This window comes from Cydia strobilella, chromosome 18, assembly GCF_947568885.1.
Source record: "Cydia strobilella chromosome 18, ilCydStro3.1, whole genome shotgun sequence".
Classification (NCBI taxonomy): Eukaryota; Metazoa; Arthropoda; class Insecta; order Lepidoptera; family Tortricidae; genus Cydia; species Cydia strobilella.
The window spans coordinates 9,531,658-9,544,300 of record NC_086058.1 but is presented as its reverse complement, the minus strand read 5'-3'; the positions used below and the strand labels follow the sequence as shown (position 1 = coordinate 9,544,300).

The following is a 12,643-nucleotide window of genomic DNA, read 5'->3' as shown; positions in this document are numbered from 1 at the left end:
CGAGACAACAAAGCCTAACAACATATAACGGAAATAAAATAATCCGGAGTCACAAAAAACATACAATGGAGTCAAAGGGCAGGGGATGACAATGGGTCTTGTCGAGATAGAACAAATGAAAGTGTCGACCACAATGAAGCATTAGCATAAAGAGTTTAGGATGCTGCAGGTCGCTGGCGTGCTGGAGATAGGAAAGTAGGTACCAGTATGCAGAGAACTTAGATGGGTACGAGAGGATTTTTTTAAATGTTGATGTCTTATGTTACGACAGTGCTATGCTGAGTGGGTTGGTGCTGATACAACCTAAATATTACAAAGCGTACATTTTCAAGTAAATACCGGCAACATGTTTTAAGTAAGGAACAGCTAATAAATAAGCAAGTGACGTAGATTTAGACGAGGTTCATAATATTACACACGATTTTAACTAAGAAAAATGTATTCAAAACAATAAAGCTTATAAATTTGTATAGGTGACGTAAATTTAATACTAATTAACCTACGACTTCAACAAGTGTTTTGGATGAATAGTAAATAGGTATAAAATTATCAATTGTATCGTTTTAATCTCTTGAAAATATGAATAATTGAATATTAAAAATTACAAACTTCTATGACATGAATTTTAAAATTGGTGCTCATTTTCCGTAACCAATGTAGGTACCCAAAAGGTACATAACTGATTACTAGAGAAAATTCTAATAAGGCTATCCATATACTTTGCTTCATAAGATATAGAAAAACCTATGCCTAGAGAATATTCACAAATTATTACAAATCTTGAACCACCCAGCTACGACTATAGCATACCAGACCCAGACAACGTGGGCGCAGGAAGCAAAGATATAAATACAGAGATAAACGAAACTCTACGCAGACAGCATCACGGATTACCACAATCGATATCAGATTAGATGCGAACCTATTGGACTCTAATTCGATTATGCTAAATGTCAGAGTTCGACGCGTAAGTGTCGTAAGTCGTAACGTGATCGTTTTAAAGCAAAAAGCAGTAAGCGCGATTAGGCTTTATACAGTGTGTAAATCCAATACGGGCAATAAACCATGATAGAAAATTTATCCGTGTAATCAAGTTTTCTTTAAGTTACACTTAATTATGACCTCGTAATTAATTTTCGAAAACTTACCGAGCAGCAATGTACTGCAATCATTACGAGACATGGCATGACATGAGACATGACATTACGAGATACGAGCTTTTTATAGTAACTACCAACAAGCGTTGACTGTTATTTTAAAAAGCTCATATCTCATAACTTGTGTGTTGCTTTACATTGCGGGCCAAATTATTTATATGGTTAATATTTTCATTGTATCTAAGAAAAAAATATGTATCTCAATATACGTCTTAGGTCCTATGCTAACCACCGTTTGAATATTCGCCCGTATTAGATTTACACACTGTAGACTATCAGTACTATTTAGTTTCTATTCTATAGATGGCTGTACGCTATTTTATACTTGCTGTACTAATATCATTGGCACTTAGATAAATGTAAAAGTACATATATGACTTCATATCTGTCGAATGTGTATTGTATCAGACATTTTTGAAAAACAAAAACGGTTTAATCAACAATAAAAACAAAAACAGTATCATCTCCTATTACAGAAGTGAAACATCGATACACCCACCACCACAATACAACGTACCTACTAGTACCTATATTAGGTACTAGGTAGGTGGGGTTAAGTTAGGTTACATCAACTTTCAAAGGTTAGTGTATAAAGAAAATCATTTTCCAGTTGACACGAGCAAACCGACGTCCGTGGGAAAAGCACATATTATTGCACTCGACTTGCGGATATGAGATAACAACTACAAGTACTTGCATGCCGGGCCAAAATGAACCTTATTACGTCACAAAAAGGTAAAAAATATGGTCAGGCCGTTGAAGATAACGGCTATATCCGGTACCCAGATAGATTAGCAGTTAGCACCAATCAGCGGATACGATAGACAAACTATATCTACAAAAATAGCTTACAATTGACAAGAAATTTCAAAACTGCGCAGGTTGAAAAGAGTTAAAATTAATATGAAAATTATACGTCTTATTATTTCATATTACATATTACAGGTTGTTATAAGAACATCGATGAACGTCAAATATTAATTTAATAATAAGATTGCTGCCATTTTTATTTATTTAAATTAAAATAATAACATTTCGTATATTGTGTAAAATCTGTATCTTGAATTGTTGAGTAGTTCTATAGGCCAATAGGGTAGCTGACACAAGTTGAATTTTATAACTTATAACTAAATCTAATTAAATAGATAGAAAATGAGCACAATCACAATTACTCACACACTAATACTCACTCATTAATTACTCACTATTTATTGATCACACTTAATAGTCATACTTGTTATGAACAAAATGCTGCACTTCATGATAAAAGCAAGACGCTTTGCACAGTGATAGTAGGGACCAAACTAAGCGATTTGACCCGCAGCAGCGGCAGTTTCACCCCTTAGGAACAGAGATGGCGCCACTTCTTTAAAAAATATTTCAAAAAATTCTACAAGCTAAACCAATGAACCGATTTAAATGTTTAATATCTCAAATGAAAGCTTATTATATACGTTACTTTTAAAAAAATACTCAAAAAATATATACTGAATACTTTTGACAAGAAACGGCATCTTAAGTTTTTTTTTTTGACTCGATTGATAGTTTTTACTTGATTTCTCAAAAAAAATGTATGGAACATGAATAGTTTAATACATGTGCATATTACTGAATAAACAACAAGTATTATACAAAAAACTCGACACCGATACCTCTCAAACTTCACGAAATATGAAAGTTTGAATGTGAGTGTAAATTTCTTCAAAATATATTTCAAAAAATTCTACAAGCTAAACTATTTGACCGATTTCAATGTTTAATATCTAAAATAAAAGCTCATTATATACATTACTTATAAAAAAATACTAAAAAAACATATACTGAATACTTTTGGCAAAAAACGGCATCTTAAGTTTTTTTTTCTTACTCGATTGATAGTTTTTACTTGATTTCTTTAAAAAAAATTATGGAATATGAATAGTTTAATACATGTATATATTACTGAATAAATATCAAGTATTATAAAAAAAACCCGACACCGATACCTTTTATTCTTCACGAAATATTTAAGTTCAATTATGCACGCTCTTACAAATAAATTTATTTAAAAGAAATCTTCAACCGCAGTAAGTGCACTGATTTTAATATGAAATGTCCCAATTTAGTTTAATAAATAAAAAATAAATAAATAAAACCTGAATAAAGTTTTCTCCTGGTGCTGAATTACAAAAAAAAAATATAACAAAATAGAAATTATTTTTATTTAGAGTGACTACATTCGTAAACAAAAAACTTAAATGTCCTTTTCGGGTTCACCGGTAGATGTAGAACTGAAAAAGAAAAATCGTTTTGAAGGACTCGTACCCAGGGACCGGACAACCCTTTCCGCGATAAAACCCTTTCAATGGGCGACACTTAAACACGGCTAACACATTGAAAGACTTTCCCTTTTGAACTGCAAGCACATTCATACCCTTACCTTTGACTAACCCTTACCGAAAAGCTAACCAAAAATAAGGCTAGCTCTTAATAAGGGTTACCCTTATCTTTAAGCGCTTTTTATAAAGGTTTCCCTTTGCGTGAAAGAGACAGGAATAGTATATATCTACGGTAGTGTATGAAAATACGTGCCTAGTCAAAGAACGCCGCCGTCGCCGCCGACGATCGCTCATATTCGAAGTAATGTGTGCTTTATGAACAAGGTAGACGACTTAAATTAGCACGCTTATATGCTAAAAGGGAAGCCCTTTATAAGGCTAACCCTTATAAGCAATATGCAAGGTGTTGGTGAGCGGATGATAAGGGTTTTGTATGGGTATTTGGGCTACCGATTACTCAAATGTGGTAGCTTTATATAAGGGTTTTTAAAAGCAAAACAAAGGGTTTTGTCTGGCAAAGGGTATGGTGAGTTAAGCCTTATGCAATACCCTTATAAAACCCCGATAAGGGATAGCGGGCCGGTTCCTGCTCGTACCATTCCAATACTACAAAATCACCGATCATACATGAACTGGTTGCTGTAGATTACTGTTGAATTATTTTTGTGCCTGTAGATTACTGCTGAATTATTTTTGTGCCTAGCTGATTACCATTAAACCTATAATTTTGTGCCAAACCTATAATCAGGGTTCAGCAACTCAGCATGCAAAATAACCCTGGATTGAAAATTACATTAATTTTGATTTGTACAGCCACCTTTGCATGATTTACACTGGGCTGTGCATGGTAAGCTGACGCGACGACAGTCGACACCCACAACGCATAGTTTCGCAGCCAGATGGTCCAAGAGGCTTAATTGCGACCAAATCGCTGTAACTGCCGACAATTCTGCAGTGCAACTCTCTTTTTCCTTAGTCCATCCTTAAGAAGATGTACATGGTATGGAAACTTCTGGTTCCAGAGGAGCGTTTCCCCATATATGGCCCGCTTGGTAAGCTGCTCGAAGTGCATGTTTATAGAGAGCAGCTGATGTAGGTGGCAGGCTTGTCACAAGCTTGTTTTTTGAAATTGTAACTATAGCAAAGCAATAACATAAATCTAGGGTTACTTTATACTAAAATTAAAATATGTAGGTACACACCTAACAACTGACAAAATCAAAAACTTAAAAGTTGACGTACTCCTATTTTCCCGTCTTTTTATACTAGTGGCCAGAGAAAGGCAGCTTGATCTGAACCAATTCTTCTAGTACGAAAGCCAAATTTGTCCACCTTCGTTGTCAGTCAATGGAGGGCTTCGTTCAGGGAACAAATCTCTCGGCCAATTTCAAAGCAGATGATTTGGCCGAGAAATTGGACCCTGCCTACCCTGCCACCTACATCATGCACTTCGAGCAGCTTACCAAGCGGGCCATATATGTGGGGAAACGCTCTGAAACCAGAAGTTTCCATACCATGTCCATCTTCTTGGGGATGGACTTAGGAAAAAGAGAGTTGGACTCCAGAATGGTCGGCAGTTACAGCGATTTGGTCGCAATTAAGCCTCTTGGACCATTGTGGCTGTAAATCTGGCTGCGAAACTATGCGTTGTGGGTATCGTCGCGTCAGCTTACCATGCACAGCCCAGTGTAAATCATGCAAAGGTGGCTGTACAAATCATAAATAAGTTAATGTAGTTCTCAATCCAGGGTTATTTTGCATGCTGACCACCGATTATAGGTCTGGCACAAAATTATAGGTTTAATGGTAATCAGCTAGGCACAAATATAATTCAACAGAAGCCCTTTGTGACCAGAGGGCTGGTCACTATTTCGCGCAGCGCATCAGCATAGCTATACAGCGCGGAAATGCGGCCAGCCTTCTGGGCACCCTACCACATGACCGAGACCTAGGTCAGATTTTTTATTTGTAAGTTTTTTAGTTTAGGTCATTATGTTTTTAGCTCACTTTATTGTTTTCATAGAAAATTAAAATTAAAATTCAACAGTAATCTACAGCAACCAGTTCATGTATGATCGGTGATTTTGTAGTATTGAAATGGTACGAGTGCTTTAAAACGACTTTTCTTTTTCAGTTCTACATCTACCGAAGAGGACATTTAAGCTTTTTGTTTACAAATGTAGTCACTTTAAATAAAAATAATTTCTATTTTGTTATATTTTTTTGTAATTCAGCACCAGGAAAAAACTTTATTTAATTTTTATTTATTTATTTTTTATTTATTAAAATAAATTGGGAGATTTCTTTTCATATGACACATTTCATATTAAAATCAGTGCACTTACAGATGAAGATTTCTTTTAAATAAATTTATTTGTAAGAGCGTGCATAATTGAACTTAAATATTTCGTGAAGAATAAAAGGTATCGGTGTCGGGTTTTTTTTATAATACTTGTTATTTATTCAGTAATATATACATGTATTAAACTATTCATGTTCTATAATTTTTTTTTAAGAAATCAAGTAAAAACTATCAATCGAGTAAGAAAAAAAACTTAAGATGCCGTTTTTTGCCAAAAGTATTCTGTGTATGTTTTTTGAGTATTTTTTATAAGTAATGTATATAATGAGCTTTTATTTTAGATATTAAACATTGAAATCGGTCAAATAGTTTAGCTTGTAGAATTTTTTGAAATATATTTTGAAGAAATTTACACTCACATTCAAACTTTCATATTTCGTGAAGTATGAGAGGTATCGGTGTCGAGTTTTTTATATAATACTTGTTGTTTATTCAGTAATATGCACATGTATTAAACTATTCATGTTCCATACATTTTTTTTGAGAAATCAAGTAAAAACTATCAATCGAGTAAAAAAAAAAACTTAAGATGCCGTTTCTTGTCAAAAGTATTCAGTATATATTTTTTGAGTATTTTTTAAAAAGTAACGTATATAATAAGCTTTCATTTGAGATATTAAACATTTAAATCGGTTCATTTGTTTAGCTTGTAGAATTTTTTGAAATATTTTTAAAGAAGTGGCGCCATCTCTGTTCCTAAGGGGTGAAACTTGCGCTGCTGCGGGTCAAATCACTCAGTTTGGTCCCTTCTATCACTGTGCAAAGCGGCTTGCTTTTATCATGAAGTGCAGCATCCGGGCAAAAAATGGCCGTAACAAGTATGACTATAATTGGAAACTTAAGAAATATATAGGAATAATAAAGAAAATCCTGTTGCGAAAAAAAACTTTTTTTCAAACTTTCAAAGAGGAAAAAATAACGGTACCTTTACCATTCGATTCCTCTTTTTATTTAATAATAATATTAATATTGTCTTCGGTTACCGCGATAGTTACTCATGAAATAAAACTATGATGAAAACGGATTACATCAAAAGCTGCAAAGGGATGTAAAGGGTTCGTAACGTCGGGATGTATTCCGTAAATTCAATATACGAGATGTAATCCGTTTTCATAGTTTTATTTCATAAAAAATATTGTATAACAACAATATACATAAATGCAACACTTCACCGACAAAATCGCAATTTCCTCGTTTTCCATACATCGAAACGGCTTTTAAGTAAAGCGGCTTCTAAGCAAAGTGACACAGTGACGTCACGATGTGTTGCCATTTTGTTAGAGCGTTTGCTCAGTAAAGTGCGGGTACCAGACTTTGACCATCATTTGTGACTTTTGTATTGCTTCAAGACAATGGGTCCCATACAGACATTTGATCCTCAAAACAAACCTGATCGACTAATATCATAAAAAAATTACCTAATTAGATTGTGTCAATATACCATGCCGCGAGGGAGCAGTTTTTTAGTTTCATCTATTTTAGATCTGACTTCTTTTGTCCTAGATACTCGTATATTTTACATGATCACAATAAAGTAGGAAGTGCTGTCATCGACGTACGTAAATCACTCGGTTTGGCGGGCGCACGGGCGCGGGCGGAGCGGCTCGCCTCATCCATCAGCCGGGCCGGATCGATTAGAGGTGCCATCTAATGACTTACGAAAGTACTGAAAAATCGGGCCAAATAGTAAATGGATCAATAACCAAGGGGCAATCTACCACGATCTAAAAAAATAAAAGGGTATATATATATATGAAAGATGTATCGAAGGGTAACTTCAATCTGAGCATGTCTGGTAGATTGTACTGTACAGCAGGGGTAAGGACAAGGACACAGGGGTTATGTAGTTTCTTTAGATATAAGAATTTTATTATAGATTTGATATAACGTGATTCCTCATCGTAAAATAATCATCTAGTCTTCCGGCTTTCAATAATCATACATTTTGTGTGTACACCTGAATCGACGGCCAGAGGTAAACAATACACCTATGCGTAGGCGCACTTATTTGCGGCAAGGCTAGAGCGACATCCAGATTAGTTTTTTCGCAAATAGCATCGATGAGTCACGCTAGGGACTATGCACAATTATGCAACTTTTTTAATGACTGTAAATTAGACGTAACATTATTGATCTTTGGTATTAAATAGCACTACATATGTGCGTATCTGTACATATATCCCCTTGATAACCGCTGAAACCTTCAACGAAATTAGTACCATGAAAGCATACATATAGTAATACATACAATATACATAGGTACATAATTATTATAAAATGTAAGTTCTTATTAATAAGGTAATTGTAAGTAATTTGACTCGACGTTGTTCAGTCACTTGTATGCAGATACTTATATAAAACTGCTTAGTCCAGTGTCTATAACACAACTCAGACTCGTACAGTCACAGGTACTTTTATTATGGGCCAGTATCAGGAACACCTCTACACTCTACAGCATTGTGTTAAGTAACTAAACGAAAGTTGCGCCTACAGCGGTCTGCGGCTAAACCCCGTATCGATTGCATATAAATAAGAACCTAAATAATTTTTCCCGTTCATTTAAATAGACGAGCGCTGAGTGATCCGTGAGCTAATTACCTTCTAACGAGCGGCGATCTGTGACATCGCCGGTATATCTCGATGGTCGGCGGTGACGAGTGATACCCTTTATTTTATAGCACTACATAGACGACGGCTATTCTCGTCTCGTCCGGGGAAATGGATACGCGTCAATCGTCCGTCGCCGGAAAATGGATGAAGAGAACAATACATTCGTCTTCCGCGGACTTGGACTATCTTTGGATGGTATCGGTTTCATTCAAGCTCATTTGGGAACTATAAATATTTACGATGTTCCTTACCACCTGCGGTACGTGTTCGCGCTCGTGGTGTACCAAACCAATAAACTTGACAGTAGCGAAATTTAAATTCTAGCTTGGAATGGTATGGTTTTACAAGAAATAAAGTGACTAAAGATATTCTGGACACAATTAACTAATCAATATATTTGACGTTCATCGTGATCGCGACAATGTTCCAAAGATGATAACTATGGCTTGTTAGGTATACGGAGACGTCTACAAACAGCCGGCAATTTCAACAAAATGACACATTTGTCAAAAATGTGTCATAAAATAGGTAGATGAAGTTGCCCTGACATGGACCTAACAACATGCAATAAGTATAAGTATTATCATCAGTGTTATCAGACACTTCAGTAGCAATTCGCGCTCGGGCCGTGTCGGGTCCTTGTTAGCACCTCCAACACCCCGGTCGATTAGGCCCGCGGCCGCTCACATTCAATTATTTATTTATTTATTCGTAATTAACCAGCGAGAGTTATGGACCTTCTCGATTTACTGCCGTCCGAGATGAGTTATCAGCATTGGATGCAATTGCTTTATGTTGGGGGATGGTGTCGAGCATTTTGGCGATGTCCTCTTTCGGTTTCGTTTAGTCGATATTTTAAAATTGTGTTTTATCACTTGATGCTTTCAAACAAGACCTGCAGGTGGCCAGACAACTAGAAAGTCAATCTCGATGTTATTTCATTTTTATCACCTAAAGAAAATGTCGTAGACAATGGCAGGTGCCAGGATTGACTTTATTCTTAGCTGCCCAAGACTAAGTAGCAAAAGGTCATATAAAAATAGGTGGCAGATCATCAAATACATTGTCGACATATCAAAGATTAATGAAAATAATGAAATTACTAATAGCACTATCCGTTTTCAAATTCAAACTAGGCGCGAAGGCAGTCGAATCTCATTAGAATGCACAATGAGTTTACCATTAATAACCGTCTGGTATCGAGATCGAAAACGATTTTATCGACTATCGACTGTCGATACTCGATAAGCCACGTCACGAGGCCAATTTGTAAGCGGTCATAAATTTCTTTATTAAATAAATCATTCGTTTATTGTTCTCTTCTCGCCTGAATATTGTTGCTGGCTTTGTGGTGTGTTTGATAACATGCCGATTACAATTTTTCTTAATAGTACTTAATACTTCATGGTTACGTTTTCAAACATTTCATGGGAATGTCTAACACATTTGATTGCTCAATAGGGGGTATTAATGCAATGTTCTACCACCGGAGTGCAGCACTAGCCCTTTTAGTAAAACATAGAGTAACTTATACCAAAGATAGATATAACTCCGTAATAGATGGATACAGTCTGAAAAAACGTGCCTCGAAAATCCACGAAAATTTGATTCTCGATCAGATGGCGCCACTAGTTTTGGCAACATGGGTCAAAATCATACAAAATCAAATTAATGCAAATAAAAAAATCATTTATCCATATTTAAATCCATTTAAAAGTATTTTTATAAATCTTCATTTTTAGTTTTAAAGTATCTCGATAGATGGCAGTGAATTTACAGTGGTTACAAAATTTACTATGACAGTACCGCTCTATCTTATTATATCCTCTTTGGTTATCCATAATGTTAACAGTTTTTTGACAAATTTTCAGAGATAATAAGTTTGTTTACGGAGGACCCACCGGTAAACGCGAATCCGAAATTTTGCTATCTGCCTCTTTATCGCTCGAATATGCAAGAGTGACAGAAATGTTAGATAACGAAATTTCGATTTTCTTGTTTCGCGATAGACCCTCAGATTGTGGTAGTGGCGCCCCCTACGCAGAGTTTCGTATTATATTCGCTATTGATTCGAACTATGAATTGTATGTATTAACTTTTAAAAAAAGAACTAAATTAATCAATGAATAAGCATTTATTTCAGTTTCCTTTCTTATTTAATTTTGTTACCTATCTTTCTATTTAAAATCGATTGTGATGCTATTAAAATAAGTTTCTAAGCCGACACCCACAGCTACTATGGATTTCTATAAGCCTCGGGGAGCACTTAGCTTTCACCGTAATTTACACTTTATTAATAGTTTATATTTATAGCATGAGTTCGCTTTAAATAAACTATCCCCGTATGACATATTTTAGCTTCTAACGCAATATACTATCTGTTGAAGGTTATGCCCGCAGTAATAACATTTATATCATTTTGTACTTAGCTAACGTAGTTACATTCTGATCAAACAGGCAAAACACACATGCGTCTTCTTCATCCAGATTTGTAGGTATGTAAAATTGGTACCTGTTAACGGAAACGATTGCAAAGTCAAACTTATAATTCTCATAACAATAAGTGTCAAAGCGTCGAGTAAATAATAAATATAGCCTACCTCCGGGCCACGCGATAAAGGCATCGACATGATTTAGATTTTCCCTAAACACGCCACGAGGCGCGAAACCCGTCGTGCTATTAAACGATTATATTAATAAGTTATGTTTTTAATTACGGCGCGATCTCTCGCTTATTTATTCGAATAATTTTATAAGACCCTGCGGCGGGCCGGGCTGCCAGCCACAACAATAAAATATATGTGGCCGATGAATAAATTCGATCTGTAACGAGAATTATTACGTGTGGCATTCCTGTGTCGTTGTACGAATATCTAATAAGCTGATTTTTATGAACGCCATTGGTGTTTTAAACGACTTTTATAAACAACTAAGATACTTGTATACATTAGCTACTATGTGATATCTTCTTGCTATACGAATGTATTGATTAAGACATAGCGGGATAAAAACAACAGTCGACAGATCTAGCAAGATAACATATTCACTGTTTTCCATTTAAAAATGCAGATAATCGTATCTTCAAACAAAAAACATCCACTAATATCACGGCAGTCATTAAGAAGGTTACCTACGTCTAAGCATTGTCGTGCCGAATGCCGCTCAAATCATGTGACAGATCGAAAAATAACGCACGCCATCAGCTAGAAGCGAGATGCGGAATCCGGCGAGCACTGATTGACACGTGTGTAGGTGCTGGTGAGTCTATACAACTATTATGGAGGACCCTGATCGTGACGAACAACTGTTTCCTTGCGACTTTAAGTGAACATTAACATGTCAATTTTGATATACTATTTGAAAGATGTCGCAAATTCCCAGAAGCTGAAATTTTCGACGCAACTTTGCCATGTCTACTAATGTGAATATGGATGAGCTTAATTATCGAAAAAAAATTGCTATTCTTCTTTTTTGTGATTCTTAAAAGTACTCATTGAGCAAAAGAACAACATTGAAGTGTTTTATTCAAACCGAATAAGATCAATAATGAAGTTAGGCGAATTCCAAGAACAAATTTCGCTATTCGGTCAAAGAGGTCCTTTGAGCGTACTTTTTTTTTCTTCACATTTATAAAAACCTTTTCTTGGTAACATTATTTTATAGCATTCGATTATGAGTCACGTTTCAGGATTCCTTCTCAGGCTTGTTTCGTCTGCACCTCCCGCCAAAATAACAACCTGTAAATGGGTCAAGTCAGCGCAACAATGTCCTATAGCCCTGCACCACACTGAGTTATTAATCAATTTTTATATCGTCGTAAACCGCTTCGGAATTAAAGTTGAAATCATATTTTTATGGGATTTAGATCCGTGGTTATTATTGGGGTTTTTATAGTGAGTTTAGCGGTTCCAATTTGTGTGGAGTGATTTATGAGGAAAGCTAGACGCGGCGCAGACGCAAAGTCGACAAAAGAACTACGGTGTGACGCTGTCTATGACTAGCCCGTTAAAGTTGTGCACCAAGAAGACAGTCCTGCCATTGTATTCAGTCAGGATATTTATTTCATTTGACCTTATATTTCTAATAGGTAATTTGCCCTCGCCTCCTGTTCTAATGTACCTAAAATTCATTAATGTATGTATGTATTCAAGTCAAATCATCAGTTTAAATATCTCATTCACGCAATACACTATGTC

The 12,643-nt window shown here is 35.6% G+C and overlaps 1 protein-coding gene across 4 annotated transcripts in view; it reads right to left on the bottom strand.

Moving 5' to 3' along the window:
• LOC134749212 (protein dead ringer) overlaps nt 1-12,643 on the bottom strand; it is a 145,690-nt gene that overhangs the window by 17,067 nt on the left and 115,980 nt on the right. The window lies entirely within an intron of this gene.